Source organism: Clytia hemisphaerica, unplaced genomic scaffold, assembly GCF_902728285.1.
Source record: "Clytia hemisphaerica strain Z4C2 unplaced genomic scaffold, Clytia hemisphaerica genome assembly, whole genome shotgun sequence".
In the NCBI taxonomy this organism is placed as follows: domain Eukaryota; kingdom Metazoa; phylum Cnidaria; class Hydrozoa; order Leptothecata; family Clytiidae; genus Clytia; species Clytia hemisphaerica.
Genome location: NW_027104495.1, coordinates 82238 through 107003, shown reverse-complemented (window position 1 = coordinate 107003; position 24766 = coordinate 82238). Strand labels below are relative to the sequence as shown.

Below are 24766 nucleotides of genomic sequence, written 5' to 3'. Positions count from 1 at the left end.
AGATGTTTAAAAAAGGTCCTCGCTGGGATGCTTTAGCAAGTACCAACCCCCCCCGTACCCCCCCCCCCTGACTCGATAAAAACGATTTTCACCCGTACGGATTGAATAACAAAAAATCTGCTTTCACTCGTACGAAGAGGTCAGCACCGACAGAAATGGAAAAATGGCGGAAAAACTTTGAACTAGAAGTTAGTTCTATTGAATTATCACATAATACATTACGTAAAAACATTAGCGCAAGATTTTCGAAGACGCAGGTAAATGTGGAAAGCACAAAAGTAGGTGTAAACTCAAATATCAAAGTGCAAGAGTGAGCTAGGACGAGACGATTACATGCCAAGCTAAGTAGAAAATTGTAGGAAGGAAAAATATTTTTAATTTGGAAATTAAAATTATTAAAATAAATATTTTCATATCAAAATGTAAGATAAAAATATTAAGTTGAAATATTAAAATTATCCATGTCGATGATTCCACGATGGTGACGAGGCCAGCAGTGCTAAGTAAAAAAGAAAACATACGGTACAAAAATTGTTCAAACAGAAGAAAAAGCATGGGGACACAAGACACGAAGAGTAAAATCGGAAGAGACAAAAAGGACTAGCTCAGGATAGAAAAAAGTAATATTCAAAAAGAAATAAAAAATGAAAAATTCCACAAGTTAAAATTCGTAGTTTGAAATGCTAAGGCTAAATTTATCAGGGTCTTCTTCATTGACGATATGGGTTGGTAAGGCATTCCACAACCTAATTGTTGAGGGGACATAGCTGTATTCATACGACTGGATTCATGCATTTATTGGTATCATTTTTACAATTTTAGAAGTATGAAACTAAAATGAAGAAGAGGTATAAACAGCGAAGGCTGTAAAACTGTCTGAAATAAGATAATACTAATCATAAACTTTTCTTATTTTGTCATTTCTCCTCACCAAGCCAAAGTTAGCTTTATGAACACTAAACATTTCAGTCGCATAATTGTAAACCCCGTACACATAGCCAGGCGGTGTCAATCGAACTGTTCGATTATCGAACTAATCGAACTTAATCGAAACCTATCGAACGATAGCTGTTCGATTACCTAGCCCAATCGAACACCTATCGAACCGGGAAAACTTTCGTAAAGTTCGATGACTGTTCGATTATACGATCATAGTTCGATCATAGCTATATGGGCTATACTGTGAAGTCGGGTAACTTCTATTATGGTTGAAGTTTATACAGGAGGCTCTGGGAGCCCATTCTCGCAACTCTAGATGCTTTGAGTAAGCATCCGGAAAGGCACCTTGAACTGACTACCCAATTCCCCTCAGGTCACATGGATGGCATGGCAGGGTTGACCCGAGCGGCGAAGGTTTGCTCACTTGCAAAGTGAACCGTTGTTGTGAATGGGAATCAAACCTTGGTCATATCACCTGTAAAGGAATCAAGTTTGATGTCCACTATACCACAACGCCTTGCACAACTTGCATCAGTGGAGGGAAACTTGCATATACACCTTAAATGAATGACCTGTCTGTCTGGTCATTGAAATACAAAGTTAAATCAAGACAAAATGGTAGAGTCGGAGCTGCTTAGTTCATTTGTTTTGAAATTTTGCCTGCTTTGATTGATCAGTCATTTAAATGCTATGGCGCCATCGAAAAATTGCTCTGTTCGCGTCGCAACAGCAACAGGTGTTAAAAATGCATGCGGGCAGGACGGGCGGTCGTAAATATTCCCGGTTTTTTTTAATCGCTTCTGTAAGTCTGGGGCAGGTGGTGACACGAACAGAACAATTTTCTGATAGCTGTCAAAGCGATCAAGAAAAAAGCTACACGTCTAAAGAACTATTTGCTTTTTCCGGATTTTTTCCTGCATCTCAGCAGGTGAAGGCTTCTTCATAAAGACGAAAGACATGTATCTCTGTTTTTCGGATCCGGCATGCGGGAATAGTGTCAGGATCTGCAGGCGACCTGGTAAGGTTGGGTGTGGTTTGGGTGTGGTTACGTATCAGATTGGCTAGGAATTGGGTTATAGTTGGAGCTGGAGCTCGAAACAGGCACTCTTTTGTGATTTTCTCTTAATACAGTTGGTCTGCAGTTTGTACAATATAAATAGCCGTCAGAAACACCTTACCGGCATGAGTCCATGGCGCAGTGGACAAGTCAATGGTATTTAAAAGATCGGAACTACTAACCACCGGTGGCGATCTGTCGGTAAGTCATTCAGTAAGTTAGAAAACATAGAAAATAAATCACAAAGAACTAATCAGAAAGTCAGAAAAACTACGAACAAGAGGCTGGAAAGTACAAAATAAGTCCAGATCTGTCTTTCGTCTTTATGAAGAAGCCACAACCATCTCAGCACCAGAAAATCACGGGGAAAATATAATGCGGGCGTGTGATGCGAATAGAACAATTTTTCGATGGCTGCCTATGCAAGCTGGTTGGCAAACGATATCATCTACCATGATCCACCAGGATCAGCCAGGATTAACCGCCTAAATAAGAACAAATTTCTTGATTTCTAAAATACTCCTATATATCTAAGATATACCTTGAGATTGGGTAACTTGCATCAGTGGAGGCTAACATGCATAGCCCTCAAATAAAAGACCTGGCTGGTCATTAAAATACAACTACACGCAGCTCCGCTCGCAGCTCTACTCTACCATTTTTGTTTTGATTTAACTTTGTATTTGTATTAGAATAAAAAATATGCCTAGATAAGTACTTATATCCTAGATAAGAGTATTTGTGAAATCGAAAAATTTGTTCCTATTTAGGCGGTTAATCCTGACTGAGGATGCATCCTCTCTTATTTTCCCCCTATTTTCTACTTTCCTATCTTCTATCCTGATTTTCTGACTTTCTCTAGTGTTTCTAACTGTTTTCTAAGTATTTTTCTGAAATTTGCCCGTACCGGTGAAATGGGTCTCCAACCCCGGCGCGAACCACCAAATGCAAGCAACCATGCTTTACAAACCCAATGCCTAACCGCTTGCTCCAACGAGACAAGGCAGAAAGTTCTCATTCACAAATAGCGTGCAATTTACAGACCTTTATTAAGAAAGCTCCCAGCCCTACCAGTGCCCCTACAAGGACCCTTACGGGATCTTAAGTTAGGTCTCAGGCCCCTAAGAAGGCCTTCGGCCTTATATTGTAACTCTCGAGCTCGAACCCTAACCTTCAGTTAGTCACACTTAGCGTCCCGCCGAAATGTGTAAAAAAGATTAATGCTGCGAAAGCGCTATATCATTTACTTGACTCGTAAGCAAAAAAATACGCTAATAGTATGAAATTAATATTTTCAAAAACTATGAGAAATTTCCTAAATTTTGAGCCATAGATAAAAAAAACTGAGCCAAGCCAACCTTAAAAACTAATTTGCAGATCAACTTCCCAAGAGCAAGAAAAAGATCTACGGGGGGAGACGGAACCCACCTAGATATCCGCGTACCGCCGGATAAGCTACTTCCCGGAAATTTTAACACTGACCCATTTACATGTGCGGAATTATTTTTACTTTAGTGTATAAACAAGGCCTTAAAAATCGAAGCACTGCCTCTGGAATTGAATGACAAAATTTGGTTGGCTGGTTGGTTGGTATTCTGGCAACTGCACGTTTGCAATCAGTCATTTTGTCTCATTTTAAGTTTTCAAGTTTAATTAATTGTCTTGAGAACTTGAACTTTATTCAGGTAACTCTCATCCTTGTTGTTTCTAATCCTGTAGATGACCGACGTTGTTTTTTCTGAAAGCTTGATTTCCTTATTTCACTTGCATCCTTGTCACTTGTGCATGATATCGTCTGCCAACCCTGCAAGTTTTCCTCCACTGATGCAAGTTACCCAACTTCACGGTAAGGCCTTTGTTTGATAGCTTATAGAGGCTGAAATTTCACTAGCCACTCAGGCGGTTTCTTGTTAAATGAGTACCCATCTCATCTGATACCGTGAGCAGTGAGTGGTCCTAAATCCGACAGCCCTGCCTAAATCCGATGGGGCCTTTCAAAGATACAAACTAAAAAAAACGAACAACTTCGCTGTGACGCAATGAAGATACCAAAGTGTCAACTAAACTGAGAGATTTGATACACTGAACCAATTGAACCAAAACAATAATTGCTTCTTATACAAAAAATAATTTTTTATTACAAAATTGTTAAACGTTTTAAACACGAACAAAGGATTCAGAAAAATATAAAAGAGGTGATTATTTTTACAACTCACACTTTTTTGATCACATTAATTGACATCTCGACATTATAGTCATCTTGCGTCTTGTTAGATGTTTTGTTTCGAGAGTTCTTTCAATAGTTTATTGTTCAACTTGGAGAGGGAATGTTTGTACACATAGAATTTTTTTTCACAACAGTTATTTGGGGGGTCGGATTTAGGCAGGGCTGTCGGATTTAGGACCACTCACGGTACTTCATTCTTGATTTTGTAAAACCAGACCCCCGCGCTCGATAGGATCGATCATCGGAACGGCTTGATGACGGACCGATATGTGATCGATGGATTACTTAACGATCCGGATAGGAGATTGATGGAAGATTCAGCCATTAAAAAGTCTTGAGTATCGATCCTTCGTTGATTCATTATCGAGCTAGTATTTCAATTGAGTATATCGATTCGTCATCGATCGTTAATCGATTCGTCATCGATCATTAATCGATTTGTTATCGATCGTAAATCGAGATCGATAAAAGATCGATGATAGACCGATAAATAATCGATAACTAATCATAAGCTTTAAAAAATCTTGAGTATCGATCCTCTATCGATCTCCTATCCGGATCGTTAAGTAATCCATCGATCACATATCGAGCCGTTCCGATGATCGATCCTATTGAGCGCGGGGGTCTGGGTAAAAGCATTCTATAGATATACAGTATATACAACAATTTATCTAACAGTTACATCAAAATGCCTCGAAAATGTCAATATGAAAATTGCGTAATCAGAGAACGTATGTCTCGCTCATTATAAAAAGGCCGAGACAAACTTTCAATAATTGGATTGTAACATCGAGTTAAGTCTCTTTTGTTAAGTTGGAAAGTGATATATACTATCCGTAGATCTAACACGATTTTTTTTCCTTTCCGTAATTCCGTTTTCAGGGGGTATTGGGTCATTAACAGTTAGGTAGGGTCAGGGTTGCTAGTAACGGCTTGTCACTGTGCCGAGTGCATACTCGGCGCCTTGGGCCCCGCAGGGTTGCTAGTAACGGCTCGAATTTCAGTCAGGTTAAAAAAGGGGTACTTTTACCCATATTATAATAACATTACCCCCGTTTTTTTTGTCATTCTGTAAGTATTTCCAAATTTTGTCTTTTACTGTGCGAGTGTGGCTCAACGGATAGCGTGTTGGCTTCTGAATCCGAAGGTCTTTCTTTAGTGGTGGTTCGAATCCGACCCGGTGCGATGATTTGATTGGTCGAAAAATGATTGACAGGTATCAAAACTTAGTCAGAAATGAGAAACTAAGTCTCAAACAGTCAGTAGAAGCAAAGATACAGAAGAAAGATAGGAAAGGAAAAGGAGTAGAAGGAGTGTTAGATATACGGATAGTAGTTATCACCTTCCTGCAACCAGGGGGTAAATAAAACAGACCTTGATACATTTATCGTTCATTTCAACTTGACGATTCGTTTAAAACTCAGCCTCCTAAATATTTGGGGTAGGTAAAATATGTACAATGAAATTCATACTTTTCCAACCCGGCGAATCTTTAAAAAAGAAGCGAACAGTAAAATATAATTACCCTTTCCAAATAAACCTCTTCGGTGGCGAGCGTAGTCTACTCTGAAGTAATTGTAAAATTTATGTGATGGGAGTTTGACATAGTAATGTAATGTTGTTTGGGGAATTATGAAGTTCTCTGGAATTTCGATTGCATTTATTCAGGTTGATTTTTTATGACTTCTAATGGTACTTTTTCTAACGAGTTTGATTACTCTGTTCTCACACTTAAGTCTTTTTTTTTTGCGTCCTTTTCCGTGATTACTTTTATTTATATTTTTAAAGACAGGTAAGAAGGCATATTGATGTAACTGTCTAAAGATTAGGGCTAGCTCGAAGTTCATCCTAACTCTAAAATCCTTAAAATCTTGAGACTTAAAATTCTCATTTCTAGCCCTAAGTACTCTCCCCTCTTGCGTGTACGTCTTGTTCAACCTCTGTTAACCTTTAGAAGCCAGAACACGTATATATACGGTTCGCGTATAGCCAGAATACGTATATATACGTTTTTGAACAATATACAATGTAACCCTGTTTCACTGGCACTGGCGAGCCGTAAGCCGTAAACATTGAGTATCCCCTGCATCAAAGAGAAGGGAGACTTTCAGAAAATATATATACAGTACTTTGCCGAAAAAATATCGCGTTTGGTGAGACTTTTCAAAATGTAAACAAAGCTAATATTCCATTACTCAAAACCACATAAACATATTGAATAATTTGGTTGCAGAGGAAGGTAGCTGTGAACATAAGTGTTTACTTTCTTTTTATTATGGTGTTTTATTATTGGATATTCATACAGATGAAGTTCAGAAGGATTTGGATAACAATAATAGACAGAATTAGGTATTATTCAGTATTTTTCCTCACATAAGTGGGTCTTGTACTTTCCCTAAAAGATAGCTGTTTTTGAATGTTTTTATGGTAGATTTTGAGCTTCTTTCACTATATGTTGCTTTAGAATAGCTGAATAGATGCTGCAAAAACATTTTAAAGAGTCCAAGAGGGAATTTGAGGACTCTACAGTGCCATTTTGCAATGACGTGAATGTTGTCGGCCGCACAAAGCTAATTCTAGGGGAAACTATGATATGCCGAAACATAAATTCTGAGATTAATAAAGTATTTTGTGCCTTATAATTACTCATGCTTATCACTAATCTCACAACCGATCACCATTGCTAAGGTATATGATGATCTGAAAAGTTTCTCCAGCGAAATTTTACTTTTTAATTTAAACCTCTGTATCTTTTGAAAAATTGAATATTTTCCAAGAATTTTTTCAGATGATAACAGGCAATTGTACATGGAACAATCTGAATCTTCACCTGTCAAAAATACTAACTTTTTTCCTGCTGGAATGCCCTTTGAGCACCTGAACATATCATGGCTACAAAATCATAAATAATATCATTTAATTTGGAGTTTTGAGACCTTTTCAGGTCAAAAAATAATTTCCAGAACTTAGAGTTGGTATTTGCTTATCTTCCAAATCTATTTTAAAAAGTTCTCATGAAAGTTTTTTGAAGTCTGATTGCAAAAAGTATCAACCCAAAAAACTGATCATCGAAACCGCTTATAAAAAAAGCTCAACAAACATAAGATTTCACCAATATTTTATCCAAAAAGAGTATCCAAATATCCAACAATACAAAGAGAGCCTAAACTAGTCAACCTCTTAGTGTTTGAATCAAATTTTTTATCGGTTGAATGCCTGACAGACATTTCGCACTACGTTAAGTTATAATTGTTCTGATAAAATGCTTCATTTCTCCTAATAATCAAGCAGATAGCAAGAGAGAAGTAATCATTACTTAAGAGAACATACCTTTAATAATTTGGTTGGTGTTTGAGCCTTCATCTTGAACAAAAATAAGAAAACATCCAAGCAAAATCAGTTGTACAAAATACAACTTTCAAAACAGTCTTTCAAAGCTTTTAGATCAATAAGTATGAGCAGCAAATTCTGTGGGTGTATTTCAGAGCTACACTAAAATAGATAAACAACATTTGAAACATTGAACTTTTCTTTATAAGTCTCAAAATCCATAAAAAATTCAAAACATTGACCAAGAGCCAAAACGTGAATTTCAGGCGCCATCTTGGATTTGGTTTGGAGCAAGAAAGCCACGGTCGCCGTAGAATCGGGTTTGTTTAGCCAACGCATCCAAAGACGGCCCGAGCAAATCGATAAATTTTATGCGAATGCCGCGATTGAATCGTGAAAAGTACTCTGAAATTTCAGAGTGTCGGCCATCAAAGAAAACCCAAGAACCTTCGCAGGTCTTCTTGCAGAACCATTCCCTTTAGAGCGCATGCGTGGAATGAGTGGAGCACGAAGAGCTGCTTGGAGGTTAGCTTATCACTTAAAGACCTAAGGTATGAGAAAATCAAGTCCATTTTAGTACTTGAGAGACTTCCCCCACTTTTTTCAATATTTTTTTTAAATACACCGAAAAAAGTGACGTTAATTTTTTTTCACTATAGATATCAACTTCTAAATTATTCAATGATTTTTTAAATTCTTTTAAACTGCAATAATATGAAAGTACAATCACTAGGCTTTCCAAGATGGGGTCACTTGCTCCATAAGCTTTTGTCAATCAAAAGTTATTCGCTTTCGTAAACCCTAGTTGATTTTGCAAAAAAGAGGGGTGGGGTACTGAACCGATAAAATCAAGCGGCTTCTAAGGGTTAATTGAAATATTTCTATCCCAAATATCCATACAGTGTCAATCAAAAATCGCGATCAAACCAATCATATGTATTCGAATGGGATTGAATAATTACGATTTGATTTTCAAACACAATCAAACAGGTGTATATGTATTCGAATGGGATTGAATAATTACGATTTGATTTTCAAACACAATCAAACAGGTGTATTTTGCAATCCAGAATATGATGGTTTGAATCTTTTTGAAATTCTATGTTAGGATTTTTTCTCAATGTCCTGTAACTATGCATGGGTTGCCCATACTAAGAGCTTATGCTAAAAACGAAACCAATTATGGCAAAGAAAAGATTCCTCAAAAATGGCAATTTTTGTAATAGCTCAAATATTGATATTTCAGTGAGGCTGGAACTTTGATTTTTGAGGATTACGATTTTACCAGCTTTTTAGCGATTTTTGCCTCGCTAACCCAAATCTCACAACCTCTTTACCTTAAAGGAATATCGAAATTAGAGTTTTTCAGCGTTCCGAAAAAAACGCAAAGCAAAAATTTTTTCATCTTTACAGGATCGATTCTCAACAACAAAATACATCTTTTGGTCTTTGGGTTTGTTTCTTTTTGTTTTCTCCTTCAAAAAATATCAGTCACTTTCGTTTCCCCTCGAGCGTGCGGCGAATAAAGATGAGGCGGCAATCTTGCACTGAGGGTGCTACTTAGTTCCCGCCCTATTTTGCGCCCACAATAGAATGGTCCAAATATGAGGGTATTCCAATGATAAACGATGTCGTTCTGTAAGTGTTTATTTTATAAGAGACACAAATAGTATATTGAATATTATTAACTTATTTTTTAAGTATTTTTGAGCCCAAATTTAAAAATCTGGTTATTTAAAAAACAAATGATAGCAGTTGATGCTAATCAAAAATAGTGTGACATTGGAAAAAATGGCCAAAAACAACTTTTTGAAATTACTCCCCAGGTATTTTGAATCTAGCCTTCAAATCTCAGAGGCTTAAAGAACTCAAGACGAGGATATGATTGAAAAAAAATTTTTTGTTAATTGAGCCAAAATTGTGGCTGCAAATCAAAAAATGTCGATTTTTTTAGAATGTAAGCAACATCAAAACTAGAGATGATACAAAAAAGAAACCTTCAGCTCTCGATGGTAGAAAGATTGAATTTTACGAAAAGCATTAAATGTACATGATATTCCACTGTTAAACGTTCTATTTTGTGGCTTACATTAAAGGGATATTTTTTGTCAGAAATTAAGCGTTTATCCCTGCTCCATACGCTGCTAAAACATTTGTAGCTACTCAAAATGATCTAAAATCCAATTTAAAATCACCAGAATACTTTCAAAATGTTGTGAAGTCGTAATTTGAGCACAAAATTGGCTTACTTGAGGTAAATGCAGATAATCCGTTAACAGACAATACAGATAATTGATCCATTAAGAATGCAGGGTTGGTATTTTATATAAAATTTGAAAGGAAACCATCAATAGTAGTTTTTTCATGATTAGATGAGCAATTTTTGTGGCTGACAGACAAAATTAAGTTACACTAGGTACTGTTCTAGCTTCATAAACCACCACTGAAATCGATTTGAATCACATTGTTTGATAAATGCTTTACAGTCATGTTTTTGGATCTGTAAGCCACAATAATGTGCATTTATAATTACAAAATATAAGGCTATATTCTCTTTATATTTGATAAATAATCAAAGAAATAGTTTAAGGCTTGATAGTCAATGGACTTCCAGCCTGTATAATTTCTGATTATCTCCCCCGCTGTAAGCCACATTTTTTACTCACAGTAGGGCAGTAAGCCACAATTTAATACAAAATGTAATGTGTCAATAAATAAATAAACATTCGGCTATCCATTACTTGGAAAATCTCAATAAAATTTCATAAATGTCCAGTATGGACAGAAGAGTCAGATTGACAACAAATTGAATCAAAAAATTCTTTTTGCGATAGGAACTAATGGATGCTCTAAAAGACCCTTCACCATCTGGTATATCTAAAGGAGATAATAATTCAAACTGACCTCAAAAAGACTCAAAAAAATCCTTTAGATCTTTTTGATCAATTAGGGAACTTGACGTCAAAAAGACACAAAATGAACTAGGCCAATAATCCATTGAAGACACAGGGGGTATAGGGACATGAATTTGGGAACTTGACGTCAAAAAGACACAAATTGGACAAAGCCCATAGTCCATTTGAGACATAGTGGGTATAGGGGCATAGGGGCCCTCGTAGAATTTGATCTTTTTGATCAGTTTGATCAATTAGGGAACTTGACGTCAAAAAGAAGCAAATTGAACTAAGCCCTTAGTCCATTGGAGACATAGGGTGTATAGGGGCATAGGGGCCCTCGTGGAATTTGATCTTTTTGATCAGTTTGATCAATTAGGGAACTTGACGTCAAAAACAAGCAAATTGAACTAAGCCCATAGTCAATTTCAGACATAGTGGGTATAGGGGCATAGGGGCCCTCGTAGAATTTGATCTTTTTGATTGATCTTTTTGATTAGTTTGATCAATTAGGGAACTTGACGTCAAAAAGACACAAATTGAACAAAGCCCATAGTCCATTTGAGACATAGGGGGTATAGGGGCATAGGGGCCTTCGTGGAATTTGATCTTTTTGATCAGTTTGATCAATTAGGGAACTTGACGTCAAAAAGACACAAATTGAACAAAGCCCATAGCCCATTGGAGACATAGGGTGTATAGGGGCATAGGGGCCCTCGTAGAATTTGATCTTTTTGATCTTTTTGATCAATTAGGGAACTTGACGTCAAAAAGAAGCAAATTGAACTAAGCCCATTGTCCATTTGATACATAGGGGGTATAGGGGCATAGGGGTCCTCGTAGAATTTGATCTTTTTGATCAGTTTGATCAATTAGGGAACTTGACGTCAAAAACAAGCAAATTGAACTAAGCCAATAGTCCATTTCAGACATAGTGGGTATAGGGGCCCTCGTGGAATTTGATCTTTTTGATTGATCTTTTTGATCAGTTTGATCAATTAGGGAACTTGACGTCAAAAAGAAGCAAATTGAACTAAGCCCATAGTCCATTTGAGACATAGGGGGTATAGGGGCATAGGGGCCTTCGTGGAATTTGATCTTTTTGATCTTTTTGATCAATTAGGGAACTTGGACGTCAAAAACAGCAAATTGAACTAAGCCATAGTCCATTTCAGACATAGTGGGTAGGGGCCCTCGTGGAATTTGATCATTTTTTGATTGATCTTTTTGATCAGTTTGATCAATTAGGGAACTTGACGTCAAAAGAAGAAATTGAACTAAGCCCATAGTCCATTTGAGACATAGGGGGGTATAGGGGCATAGGGGCCCTCGTGGAATTTGATCTTTTTGATCAGTTTGATCAATTTGGGAACTTGACGTCAAAAAGACACAAATTGAACAAAGCCCATAGTCCATTTGAGACATAGGGGGGTATAGGGGCATAGGGGCCCTCGTGGAATTTGATCTTTNGATCTATGTCCAGTACGGAAAAAAAAGTCAGATTGCACTCAAAAGGAACCCCCAAAAGAAAAGACCCCAATAATCACTTATCATGTCAAAAATACTAGGGAGATAATAAAACATATATGAATTTGAACTAAGCCCATAGTCTATTTGAGACATAGAAGGTATAGGATGGGGTCAAAAAGAAGCAAATTGAACTAAGCCCATAGTCCATTTGAGACATAGGGGGTATAGGGGCATAGGGGCCCTCGTGGATTTTGATCTTTTTGATCAGTTTGATCAATTAGGGAACTTGAAGTCAAAAAGAAGCAATTTGAACTAAGCCCATAGTCTATTTGAGACATAGAAGGTATAGGATAGGGGCAAAAAGAAGCAAATTGAACTAAGCCCATAGTCCATTTGAGACATAGGGGGTATAGGGGCATAGGGGCCCTCGTGGATTTTGATCTTTTTGATCAGTTTGATCAATTAGGGAACTTGAAGTCAAAAAGAAGCAAATTGAACTAAGCCCATAGTCCATTTGAGACATAGGGGGGTATAGGGGCATAGAGGTCCTCGTGGATTTTGATCTTTTTGATCAGTTTGATCAATTAGGGAACTTGAAGTCAAAAAGAAGCAAATTGAACTAAGCCCATAGTCTATTTGAGACATAGAAGGTATCGGATAGGGGCAAAAAGAAGCAAATTGAACTAAGCCCATAGTCTATTTGAGACATAGGGGGGTATAGGGGCATAGGGGCCCTCGTGGATTTTGATCTTTTTGATCAGTTTGACCAATTAGGGAACTTGAAGTCAAAAAGAAGCAAATTGAACTAAGCCCATAGTCCATTTGAGACATAGGGGGGTATAGGGGCATAGGGGTCCTCGTGGATTTTGATCTTTTTGATCAGTTTGATCAATTAGGGAACTTGAAGTCAAAAAGAAGCAAATTGAACCAAGCCCATAGTCTATTTGAGACATAGAAGGTATCGGATAGGGGCAAAAAGAAGCAAATTGAACTAAGCCCATAGTCTATTTGAGACATAGGGGGGTATAGGGGCATAGGGGCCCTCGTGGATTTTGATCTTTTTGATCAGTTTGATCAATTAGGGAACTTGAAGCCAAAAGAAGCAAATTGAACTAAGCCCATAGTCCATTTGAGACATAGGGGGGTATAGGGGCATAGGGGCCCTCGTGGATTTGATCTTTTTGATCAGTTTGATCAATTAGGGAACTTGAAGTCAAAAAGAAGCAAATTGAACTAAGCCCATAGTCCATTTGAGACATAGGGGGTATAGGGGCATAGGGGCCCTCGTGGATTTTGATATTTTTGATCAGTTTGATCAATTAGGGAACTTGAAGTCAAAAAGAAGCAAATTGAACTAAGCCCATAGTCTATTTGAGACATAGAAGGTATAGGATAGGGGCAAAAAGAAGCAAATTGAACTAAGCCCATTGTCCATTTGATACATAGGGGGGTATAGGGGCATAGGGGTCCTCGTGGATTTTGATATTTTTGATCAGTTTGATCAATTAGGGAACTTGAAGTCAAAAAGAAGCAAATTGAACTAAGCCCATAGTCTATTTGAGACATAGAAGGTATAGGATAGGGGCAAAAAGAAGCAAATTGAACCAAGCCCATAGTCCATTTGAGACATAGGGGGGTATAGGGGCATAGGGGCTCTCGTGGATTTTGATCTTTTTGATCAGTTTGATCAATTAGGGAACTTGAAGTCAAAAAGAAGCAAATTGAACTAAGCCCATTGTCCATTTGAGACATAGGGGGGTATAGGGGCATAGGGGCCCTCGTGGATTTTGATCTTTTTGATCAGTTTGATCAATTAGGGAACTTGAAGTCAAAAAGAAGCAAATTGAACTAAGCCCATAGTCCATTTGAGACATAGGGGGGTATAGGGGCATAGGGGCCCTCGTGGATTTTGATCTTTTTGATCAGTTTGATCAATTAGGGAACTTGAAGCCAAAAAGAAGCACATTGAACTAAGCCCATAGTCTATTTGAGACATAGAAGGTATAGGATAGGGGCAAAAAGAAGCAAATTGAACTAAGCCCATTGTCCATTTGATACATAGGGGGGTATAGGGGCATAGGGGTCCTCGTGGATTTTGATATTTTTGATCAGTTTGATCAATTAGGGAACTTGAAGTCAAAAAGAAGCAAATTGAACTAAGCCCATAGTCTATTTGAGACATAGAAGGTATAGGATAGGGGCAAAAAGAAGCAAATTGAACCAAGCCCATAGTCCATTTGAGACATAGGGGGGTATAGGGGCATAGGGGCTCTCGTGGATTTTGATCTTTTTGATCAGTTTGATCAATTAGGGAACTTGAAGTCAAAAAGAAGCAAATTGAACTAAGCCCATTGTCCATTTGAGACATAGGGGGGTATAGGGGCATAGGGGCCCTCGTGGATTTTGATCTTTTTGATCAGTTTGATCAATTAGGGAACTTGAAGTCAAAAGAAGCAAATTGAACTAATCCCATAGTCCATTTGAGACATAGGGGGGTATAGGGGCATAGGGGTCCTCGTGGATTTTGATATTTTTGATCAGTTTGATCAATTAGGGAACTTGAAGTCAAAAAGAAGCAAATTGAACTAAGCCCATAGTCTATTTGAGACATAGAAGGTATAGGATAGGGGCAAAAAGAAGCAAATTGAACCAAGCCCATAGTCCATTTGAGACATAGGGGGGTATAGGGGCATAGGGGCTCTCGTGGATTTTGATCTTTTTGATCAGTTTGATCAATTAGGGAACTTGAAGTCAAAAAGAAGCAAATTGAACTAAGCCCATTGTCCATTTGAGACATAGGGGGGTATAGGGGCATAGGGGCCCTCGTGGATTTTGATCTTTTTGATCAGTTTGATCAATTAGGGAACTTGAAGTCAAAAAGAAGCAAATTGAACTAATCCCATAGTCCATTTGAGACATAGGGGGGTATAGGGGCATAGGGGCCCTCGTGGATTTTGATCTTTTTGATCAGTTTGATCAATTAGGGAACTTGACGCCAAAAAGAAGCACATTGAACTAAGCCCATAGTCCATTTGAGACATAGGGTGTATAGGGGCATAGGGGCCCTCGTGGATTTTAATCTTTTTGATCAGTTTGATCAATTAGGGAACTTGAAGTCAAAAAGAAGCAAATTGAACTAAGCCCATAGTCCATTTGAGACATAGGGGGTATAGGGGCATAGGGGCCCTCGTGGATTTTGATCTTTTTGATCAGTTTGATCAATTAGGGAACTTGAAGTCAAAAAGAAGCAAATTGAACTAAGCCCATAGTCCATTTAAGACATAGGGGGGTATAGGGGCATAGGGGCCCTCGTGGATTTTGATCTTTTTGATCAGTTTGATCAATTAGGGAACTTGAAGTCAAAAAGAAGCAAATTGAACTAAGCCCATAGTCTATTTGAGACATAGAAGGTATCGGATAGGGGCAAAAAGAAGCAAATTGAACTAAGCCCATAGTCTATTTGAGACATAGGGGGGTATAGGGGCATAGGGGCCCTCGTGGATTTTGATCTTTTTGATCAGTTTGACCAATTAGGGAACTTGAAGTCAAAAAGAAGCAAATTGAACTAAGCCCATAGTCCATTTGAGACATAGGGGGGTATAGGGGCATAGGGGTCCTCGTGGATTTTGATCTTTTTGATCAGTTTGATCAATTAGGGAACTTGAAGTCAAAAAGAAGCAAATTGAACCAAGCCCATAGTCTATTTGAGACATAGAAGGTATCGGATAGGGGCAAAAAGAAGCAAATTGAACTAAGCCCATAGTCTATTTGAGACATAGGGGGGGTATAGGGGCATAGGGGCCCTCGTGGATTTTGATCTTTTTGATCAGTTTGATCAATTAGGGAACTTGAAGCCAAAAAGAAGCAAATTGAACTAAGCCCATAGTCCATTTGAGACATAGGGGGGTATAGGGGCATAGGGGCCCTCGTGGATTTTGATCTTTTTGATCAGTTTGATCAATTAGGGAACTTGAAGTCAAAAGAAGCAAATTGAACTAAGCCCATAGTCCATTTGAGACATAGGGGGTATAGGGGCATAGGGGCCCTCGTGGATTTTGATATTTTTGATCAGTTTGATCAATTAGGGAACTTGAAGTCAAAAAGAAGCAAATTGAACTAAGCCCATAGTCTATTTGAGACATAGAAGGTATAGGATAGGGGCAAAAAGAAGCAAATTGAACTAAGCCCATTGTCCATTTGATACATAGGGGGGTATAGGGGCATAGGGGTCCTCGTGGATTTTGATATTTTTGATCAGTTTGATCAATTAGGGAACTTGAAGTCAAAAAGAAGCAAATTGAACTAAGCCCATAGTCTATTTGAGACATAGAAGGTATAGGATAGGGGCAAAAAGAAGCAAATTGAACCAAGCCCATAGTCCATTTGAGACATAGGGGGGTATAGGGGCATAGGGGCTCTCGTGGATTTTGATCTTTTTGATCAGTTTGATCAATTAGGGAACTTGAAGTCAAAAAGAAGCAAATTGAACTAAGCCCATTGTCCATTTGAGACATAGGGGGGTATAGGGGCATAGGGGCCCTCGTGGATTTGATCTTTTTGATCAGTTTGATCAATTAGGGAACTTGAAGTCAAAAAGAAGCAAATTGAACTAAGCCCATAGTCCATTTGAGACATAGGGGGGTATAGGGGCATAGGGGCCCTCGTGGATTTTGATCTTTTTGATCAGTTTGATCAATTAGGGAACTTGAAGCCAAAAAGAAGCACATTGAACTAAGCCCATAGTCTATTTGAGACATAGAAGGTATAGGATAGGGGCAAAAAGAAGCAAATTGAACTAAGCCCATTGTCCATTTGATACATAGGGGGGTATAGGGGCATAGGGGTCCTCGTGGATTTTGATATTTTGATCAGTTTGATCAATTAGGGAACTTGAAGTCAAAAAGAAGCAAATTGAACTAAGCCCATAGTCTATTTGAGACATAGAAGGTATAGGATAGGGGCAAAAAGAAGCAATTGAACCAAGCCCATAGTCCATTTGAGACATAGGGGGGTATAGGGGCATAGGGGCTCTCGTGGATTTTGATCTTTTTGATCAGTTTGATCAATTAGGGAACTTGAAGTCAAAAAGAAGCAAATTGAACTAAGCCCATTGTCCATTTGAGACATAGGGGGTATAGGGGCATAGGGGCCCTCGTGGATTTTGATCTTTTTGATCAGTTTGATCAATTAGGGAACTTGAAGTCAAAAAGAAGCAAATTGAACTAATCCCATAGTCCATTTGAGACATAGGGGGGTATAGGGGCATAGGGGTCCTCGTGGATTTTGATATTTTTGATCAGTTTGATCAATTAGGGAACTTGAAGTCAAAAAGAAGCAAATTGAACTAAGCCCATAGTCTATTTGAGACATAGAAGGTATAGGATAGGGGCAAAAAGAAGCAAATTGAACCAAGCCCATAGTCCATTTGAGACATAGGGGGTATAGGGGCATAGGGGCTCTCGTGGATTTTGATCTTTTTGATCAGTTTGATCAATTAGGGAACTTGAAGTCAAAAAGAAGCAAATTGAACTAAGCCCATTGTCCATTTGAGACATAGGGGGGTATAGGGGCATAGGGGCCCTCGTGGATTTTGATCTTTTTGATCAGTTTGATCAATTAGGGAACTTGAAGTCAAAAAGAAGCAAATTGAACTAATCCCATAGTCCATTTGAGACATAGGGGGTATAGGGGCATAGGGGCCCTCGTGGATTTTGATCTTTTTGATCAGTTTGATCAATTAGGGAACTTGACGCCAAAAAGAAGCACATTGAACTAAGCCCATAGTCCATTTGAGACATAGGGTGTATAGGGGCATAGGGGCCCTCGTGGATTTTAATCTTTTTGATCAGTTTGATCAATTAGGGAACTTGAAGTCAAAAAGAAGCAAATTGAACTAAGCCCATAGTCCATTTGAGACATAGGGGGTATAGGGGCATAGGGGCCCTCGTGGATTTTGATCTTTTGATCAGTTTGATCAATTAGGGAACTTGAAGTCAAAAAGAAGCAAATTGAACTAAGCCCATAGTCCATTTAAGACATAGGGGGGTATAGGGGCATAGGGGCCCTCGTGGATTTTGATCTTTTTGATCAGTTTGATCAATTAGGGAACTTGAAGTCAAAAAGAAGCAAATTGAACTAAGCCCATAGTCCATTTGAGACATAGGGGGTATAGGGGCATAGGGGCCCTCGTGGATTTTGATCTTTTGATCAGTTTGATCAATTAGGGAACTTGAAGTCAAAAAGAAGCAAATTGAACTAAGCCCATAGTCTATTTGAGACATAGAAGGTATAGGATAGGGGCAAAAAGAAGCAAATTGAACTAAGCCCATAGTCTATTTGAGACATAGGGGGGTATAGGGGCATAGGGGCCCTCGTGGATTTTGATCTTTTTGATCAGTTTGACCATTAGGGAACTTGAAGTCAAAAGAAGCAAATTGAACTAAGCCCATAGTCCATTTGAGACATAGGGGGGTATAGGGGCATAGGGGTCCTCGTGGATTTTGATCTTTTTGATCACTTTGATCAATTAGGGAACTTGAAGTCAAAAAGAAGCAAATTGAACCAAGCCCATAGTCTATTTGAGACATAGAAGGTATCGGATAGGGGCAAAAAGAAGCAAATTGAACTAAGCCCATAGTCTATTTGAGACATAGGGGGTATAGGGGCATAGGGGCCCTCGTGGATTTTGATCTTTTTGATCAGTTTGACCAATTAGGGAACTTGAAGTCAAAAAGAAGCAAATTGAACTAAGCCCATAGTCCATTTGAGACATAGGGGGGTATAGGGGCATAGGGGTCCTCGTGGATTTTGATCTTTTTGATCAGTTTGATCAATTAGGGAACTTGAAGTCAAAAAGAAGCAAATTGAACCAAGCCCATAGTCTATTTGAGACATAGAAGGTATCGGATAGGGGCAAAAAGAAGCAAATTGAACTAAGCCCATAGTCTATTTGAGACATAGGGGGGTATAGGGGCATAGGGCCCTCGTGGATTTTGATCTTTTTGATCAGTTTGATCAATTAGGGAAACTTGAAGTCAAAAAGAAGCAAATTGAACTAAGCCATAGTCCATTGAGACATAGGGGGTATAGGGGCATAGGGGCCCTCGTGGATTTTGATCTTTTGATCAGTTTGATCAATTAGGGAACTTGAAGTCAAAAAGAAGCAAATTGAACTAAGCCCATAGTCCATTGAGACATAGGGGGTTATAGGGGCATAGGGGCCCTCGTGGATTTTGATCTTTTTGATCAGTTTGATCAATTAGGGAACTTGAAGTCAAAAAGAAGCAAATTGAACTAAGCCCATAGTCTATTTGAGACATAGAAGGTATAGGATAGGGGCAAAAAGAAGCAAATTGAACTAAGCCCATTGTCCATTGATAATAGGGGGGTATAGGGGCATAGGGGTCCTCGTGGATTTTGATATTTTTGATCAGTTTGATCAATTAGGGAACTTGAAGTCAAAAAGAAGCAATTGAACTAAGCCCATAGTCTATTGAGACATAGAAGGTATAGGATAGGGGCAAAAAGAAGCAAATTGAACCAGCCCATAGTCCATTTGAGACATAGGGGGGTATAGGGGCATAGGGGCTCTCGTGGATTTTGATCTTTTTGATCAGTTTGATCAATTAGGGAACTTGAGTCAAAAAGAAGCAAATTGAACTAAGCCCATTGTCCATTGAGACATAGGGGGGTATAGGGGCATAGGGGCCCTCGTGGATTTTGATCTTTTTGATCAGTTTGATCAATTAGGGAACTTGAAGTCAAAAAGAAGCAAATTGAACTAAGCCCATAGTCCATTTGAGACATAGGGGGGTATAGGGGCATAGGGGCCCTCGTGGATTTTGATCTTTTTGATCAGTTTGATCAATTAGGGAACTTGAAGCCAAAAAGAAGCACATTGAACTAAGCCCATAGTCCATTTGAGACATAGGGTGTATAGGGGCATAGGGGCCCTCGTGGATTTTGATCTTTTTGATCAGTTTGATCAATAAGGGGACTTGACGTATAATTTTCTATGAATTGATATGCTTCTTTAAGACCTAAACGAGCTCTTAACAATCATCTGTAACGATGCAAGCATTTTGACCCTGATCATCCTGGACTGTCAATGAAGCCAAAACAGAAGAATTTCTTAAGATTTGATACGTTTGATTGATTTTATCTGACATGTGAATCTTTTTTACAAAACAATAAGAAAATAAGTTACATTACAAACTACTAGTATGCATAGTTATATATAAAGTTATGAATAATGGTTTCGGGCTAACACCATAAACAAGAAAAAGCTTATTTGTTCGGGGATTTCTCCCCATTTGAATCAACTGCTCAAAATTGATTCGACAAAAAATATCATGGTTATATTTATTAAGTTTCGTACGTAAAAGTGACCGTATATCATTTTTATTATCGCAGATCCGCAGATCTGGAAGTTAAAGTTTTTTTTTGTTTTTTTTGATTATACAATACCAAAATCAGAAAAAAACAAGAAACTAAAAAACAAAAGACTGTCCTGACTGTCCAAATTACTTTTCATTTCCAACATCATCACCATCAGCATCATCAAACTCAAGCCTTCGCCGCTTCTGTGGTGTCTGACCATCTTCTACCCTCTGCCATTTTTGTTTCGATAGAAACTGTTCTCTATGGGCTTTCCTAATGTAACAGAAAGTAAAATTAAAATCATTATTAAAAGGTATAAGATTGATTGCCTTTAGCCTCCTTACAATCCTGTATTGGCAGTGTAGTCAAAATCGATCGTAACAGAAAAAGGTTTTCCATCCATTATAATAGAGATGAGAAGAAGGAAAAGTTTCCAATAGCTTTCTTCTCAGTATTTATACTAAATACTTATTTTCCTGCGTGCATCTTGTTGGGGTCCTACATAGCCTCCCCCTTAAACGAAAAGTTTCGATAACTTTTGAAAGAATTTTCGCCATAAAATTTAGCAAGTGTGCATCAAATATAAATTGACATCTTGTGACAAACTTTCAGGATCAATGATAGGCATAATTTTTATGCCTAAAATAGACCTCCTACTAACTTTCTCTCACTTCAATATTTCGTCTGTCAGCTCCCACTGACAAAAGGTTTCGGGGCGTTGGGTAATTGTTTGCCAACTGTCACGTGTCCGGACGAAATTACCCATTTTTGCCCACATGACCCTATATTTGGACATCTCCGGATATGAAAATGGTATTGAGTTGAAATTTTTAGCATGATAAGATAAAGTAATGATAAAGTAGGACTCCTATCAAAATTTCAGGTCATTCTAACCACCTGTTATCTAGAAAGTGAGTATTATATGTAAAACACGGACCGGTTTGACACTTGACCGAACAAACTAGAAATTTTGCAAATCATATAATATCATCAATGCCTATCACTGGTCAAAAACGAGTCTGAGAGAGTTAGTTGGGCGGGGTTTCCCCAAAAACTTTCAAAGGAGGAGGGGGGGGGGCAAAATGTTTTGAAATTGCAAGTGTGTTTAACTGATTTGCTTGTAGAAAAAAATTGTTCAGAATTCCATTGAAAAGAAAATGGCATGTAACCGATGCACAAATTCTATTAAAGCGTCTAATGATCTATTAAATAATGTGGCTTTTGGTTGTTTGAAAGTAAGCAGGACATAGAAACATGAGGTACAGGAGAATTTTAGAGAAAACTTCCAAATATGGAAAAAGTAAAACATAAATAAATAAATAAAACATTATACCCATTTTCGTCCTCCATATTGTTGAAGACTGTGGCGTATTCTTTAGACGACATGCCGATTTTAACAAGATTGTTTTTCAGCTCTTGTGGCATGTTCTCTGGGGAAGATTTTTCCAGAAAGATTGCCTGTAATAGTAACATTTACATTTGTTAAAGCAGAAATTTGGGAACTAGTGGGGTCGTTAATCATAATTTACGGGAAAACAATATGATCTAGCTGAAACTTTCTCCAGACCTTCTCTATAGGATGGTTATACCTCAGGAAAAATTCCCCTAAAATCCCACTGGTGGAACATCCCTTTTTTGGGACATTTCTTTTTTCCCCAGGCAAAACCCTAAGGGCGAAATTTTCAGACATCTTCAAGTATACCATTCGAAAGCTCTTGAAAAACTATATAGAAGACTTTTAAACGAGTATAGCCGATTTCATTACCTAACTCAAGATAATTCACGCAGAAGATGCTATTTATGGTCAATTTTGACCAAAGTGTGGCGAAAAGTGGAAATTGCGCATGAAATATCTCGAGTTAGGTAGGGAAATCTGCTATAACCGTTTAAAAGTCTTCTATATAGTTTTTCGAGAGCTTTCGAACGGTATACATGNACCGTTTAAAAGTTTCTATATAGTTTTTCGAGAGCTTTCGAATGGTATACATGATATTGTCTGGAAATAAGTTTGAAATTTTCTAAAAAATTCGCCCTTAGGATTTTGCCTGGGGAAAATAGAAATGTCCCAAAAAAGGGATGTTCCACCAGTGGGATTTTAGGGGAATTTTTCCTGAGGTATAAGCATCGTATAGAGAATGTCTGGAGAAAGTTTCAGCTAGATCTTATTTTTTTCCTACAAACAGCCTGTATTTTTGTAACACGACCACACTATATGCATAGCTGTATATCATTGTTTTTATGCTGGAGTACATAATATTGTTCAACATGGCTGCCTCTTTAAAAAAAGGTCTATTCCCACTTGTAAATCAAGATTTGTTTGTTAGTTAGTACTTGATACATTAGTATATTCAGGGCTTACTTCGTACTGTTTGTACATAAAAGTTATCTTTAAAGTTCTATTTCAATGATCTTATTATATACTTAAGTCATCAAAAAAATCAAATAAAAATGTTTTTTCTGGCGGACCGCATGAAAGCTTTTTTCTTTCACCCGCATTACGGAAACACTACATTTTTTCATTTTTGCCTGACAGCAAAACTTTTCTACATTTTTTAAATGCATGTGGAAGAAAATGTCAAGTTCATGACAAAGGTTTTCGACATTTTAAACGCACGGTGAAGAAAATGTCCAAATTCACAAAAAAAATTTCCACGCTTGAGAAGCACTTGGAAGAAAATATCCAAATTCACAGCAAAAATTTCCACGTTGTAAACGCACGTGGAAGAAAATGTCCAAATTCACAACCAAAGGTTTTCCACGTTTAAAATGCATGTGGAAGGAAAATGTCCAAATTCACAGCAAAAGTTTCCACGTTTTAAACGCAACGTGAACAAAAATTTCTAAATTCACAACCAAAAGTTTTCCACGTTTTAAACGCATGTGGAAGAAAATGTCCAAATTCACAGCAAAAAAGTCCAATTATTCACAACCAAAAGTTTTCCACGTTGCATTTTTAAAACACCAAGGCAAGGGAAATTCAATCACCAATCAGTAAATTTTGGTCCGGGTTTAAATTTTTACATTGAAGCTATTAACCAGTTCATATCCAACCACAACCATTTCCTTGGGTGCCGCATCTACCATCATCTGACCATCATAAAAAAGTGAGTTCAAACTTTTTTGAAGTTGCAAGTATTTAATTTTTCAAATATAGCATGGTCCACTTATCCACAAATTCAGTCACCTGCCTTGTTAGAATTTGTGTAAATATACGGGCAAAATTGAAGTTAGTTTGTTGTGAAAGTTGATAAAATGTCCTGTTTTTCAAGAGATTGCATGCATCAATCTCTCATGCCAAACCAAACGAAACATCAAATCCAGGAAGGAATGATAAGAAAACTTCATCATCAACCTTTTCTTGTAACAATCACACAAAAATCAAGATCCAATTCAACTCATTAAAGCATAAAAACCAAAGAAAAATAGCGAAAAGAGCAGTAGCAACCAGTTGTTTATTTTTGCCGCCATCTTTGTTTTGACTGTTAGAAAGCAGTATGGTCCGATCAACAATACGCTTCCGAACCGGGCGACGTTTCCCGATCGAGAAGGATACTTATATTTTCCAGCGACGTTTCTCGAAGAAATGACGTCTTCATCGTCGTATAAAAAACACCCTACTGTTTTTCACGCCGGAGCTCGATTTAAAAAGAGATTTGGAAAAAATCCATTACGTAATGCTTCTATTAGACAGTCGGGTGTAACTGACAATTCTTCATGTTCGGAGTTAGGACAGTTGCACACGACGACGAAAGTCTGAATGGAAACGAGGCTAAAAAAGCTGAAAAATCGATTTTATCACCCCGCATATCAATTGTAAAAGGGGTTACGCACGATACGAAAATCTCGTGTTCGCAAGCGAAAGGTTTTTTACACTACATACCGTAGGATTGCTAAACTTCCTTATTCCCAGCGAAACTTTCTGATATTGCTAGTGTAACACGGAAAAGGACCAAAACGCCACAAAAGTAGATTTAACACCGATTTTAGCCAGAGACGCCAAGAAGCAAAAAGATCCCTGAGACGGGGCAGATATGTTATTCCGGAAATGAGAAAGTTAGCCATTTTATGGTACAATTTTAAAAAGTTGTACCCAGCCGTTTGCGTGATGCGTGATCGGGAAATAATTCGAGGCATGATTTGGGCTATTTTCGCGATATTTGCATGGTGAACAAACCTTTTTTGGTAATTTTCATGATCGTCACGAGAGCAAGGAAAATTTCTATCAATGCATTTTAAACATGTACAAACTCTGGTGAACCAAAAGAAAGTTGATATTCTATTTTCAAAACAAACTGCTTTTTTGAAGTTTTTTTAACTCAAATATCTTAAAATTTCAACCTAAAATACTTTTTCTCTTTTCTCGTTTTCTTAAATCAGGGGGTAATGAATATCTACAAAAATTGATCTTGTTCATCAAAAATTGAGAATATTTTACAATAAGAAAACCAAAGGAAAATTTATATTTTCAAA

The 24766-nt window shown here is 37.8% G+C and overlaps 1 long non-coding RNA gene across 1 annotated transcript; it reads right to left on the bottom strand.

Moving 5' to 3' along the window:
- Positions 1 to 20072: 20072 nt before the first annotated feature.
- Positions 20073 to 22224, bottom strand: LOC136821642 (uncharacterized). Its single transcript, XR_010848784.1, has 2 exons — positions 21630 to 22224; positions 20073 to 20569 (listed from the first exon to the last, which is right to left on the bottom strand). It is a non-coding gene; the product is annotated as an uncharacterized lncRNA (long non-coding RNA).
- Between the last annotated feature and the right edge of the window lie 2542 nt (positions 22225 to 24766).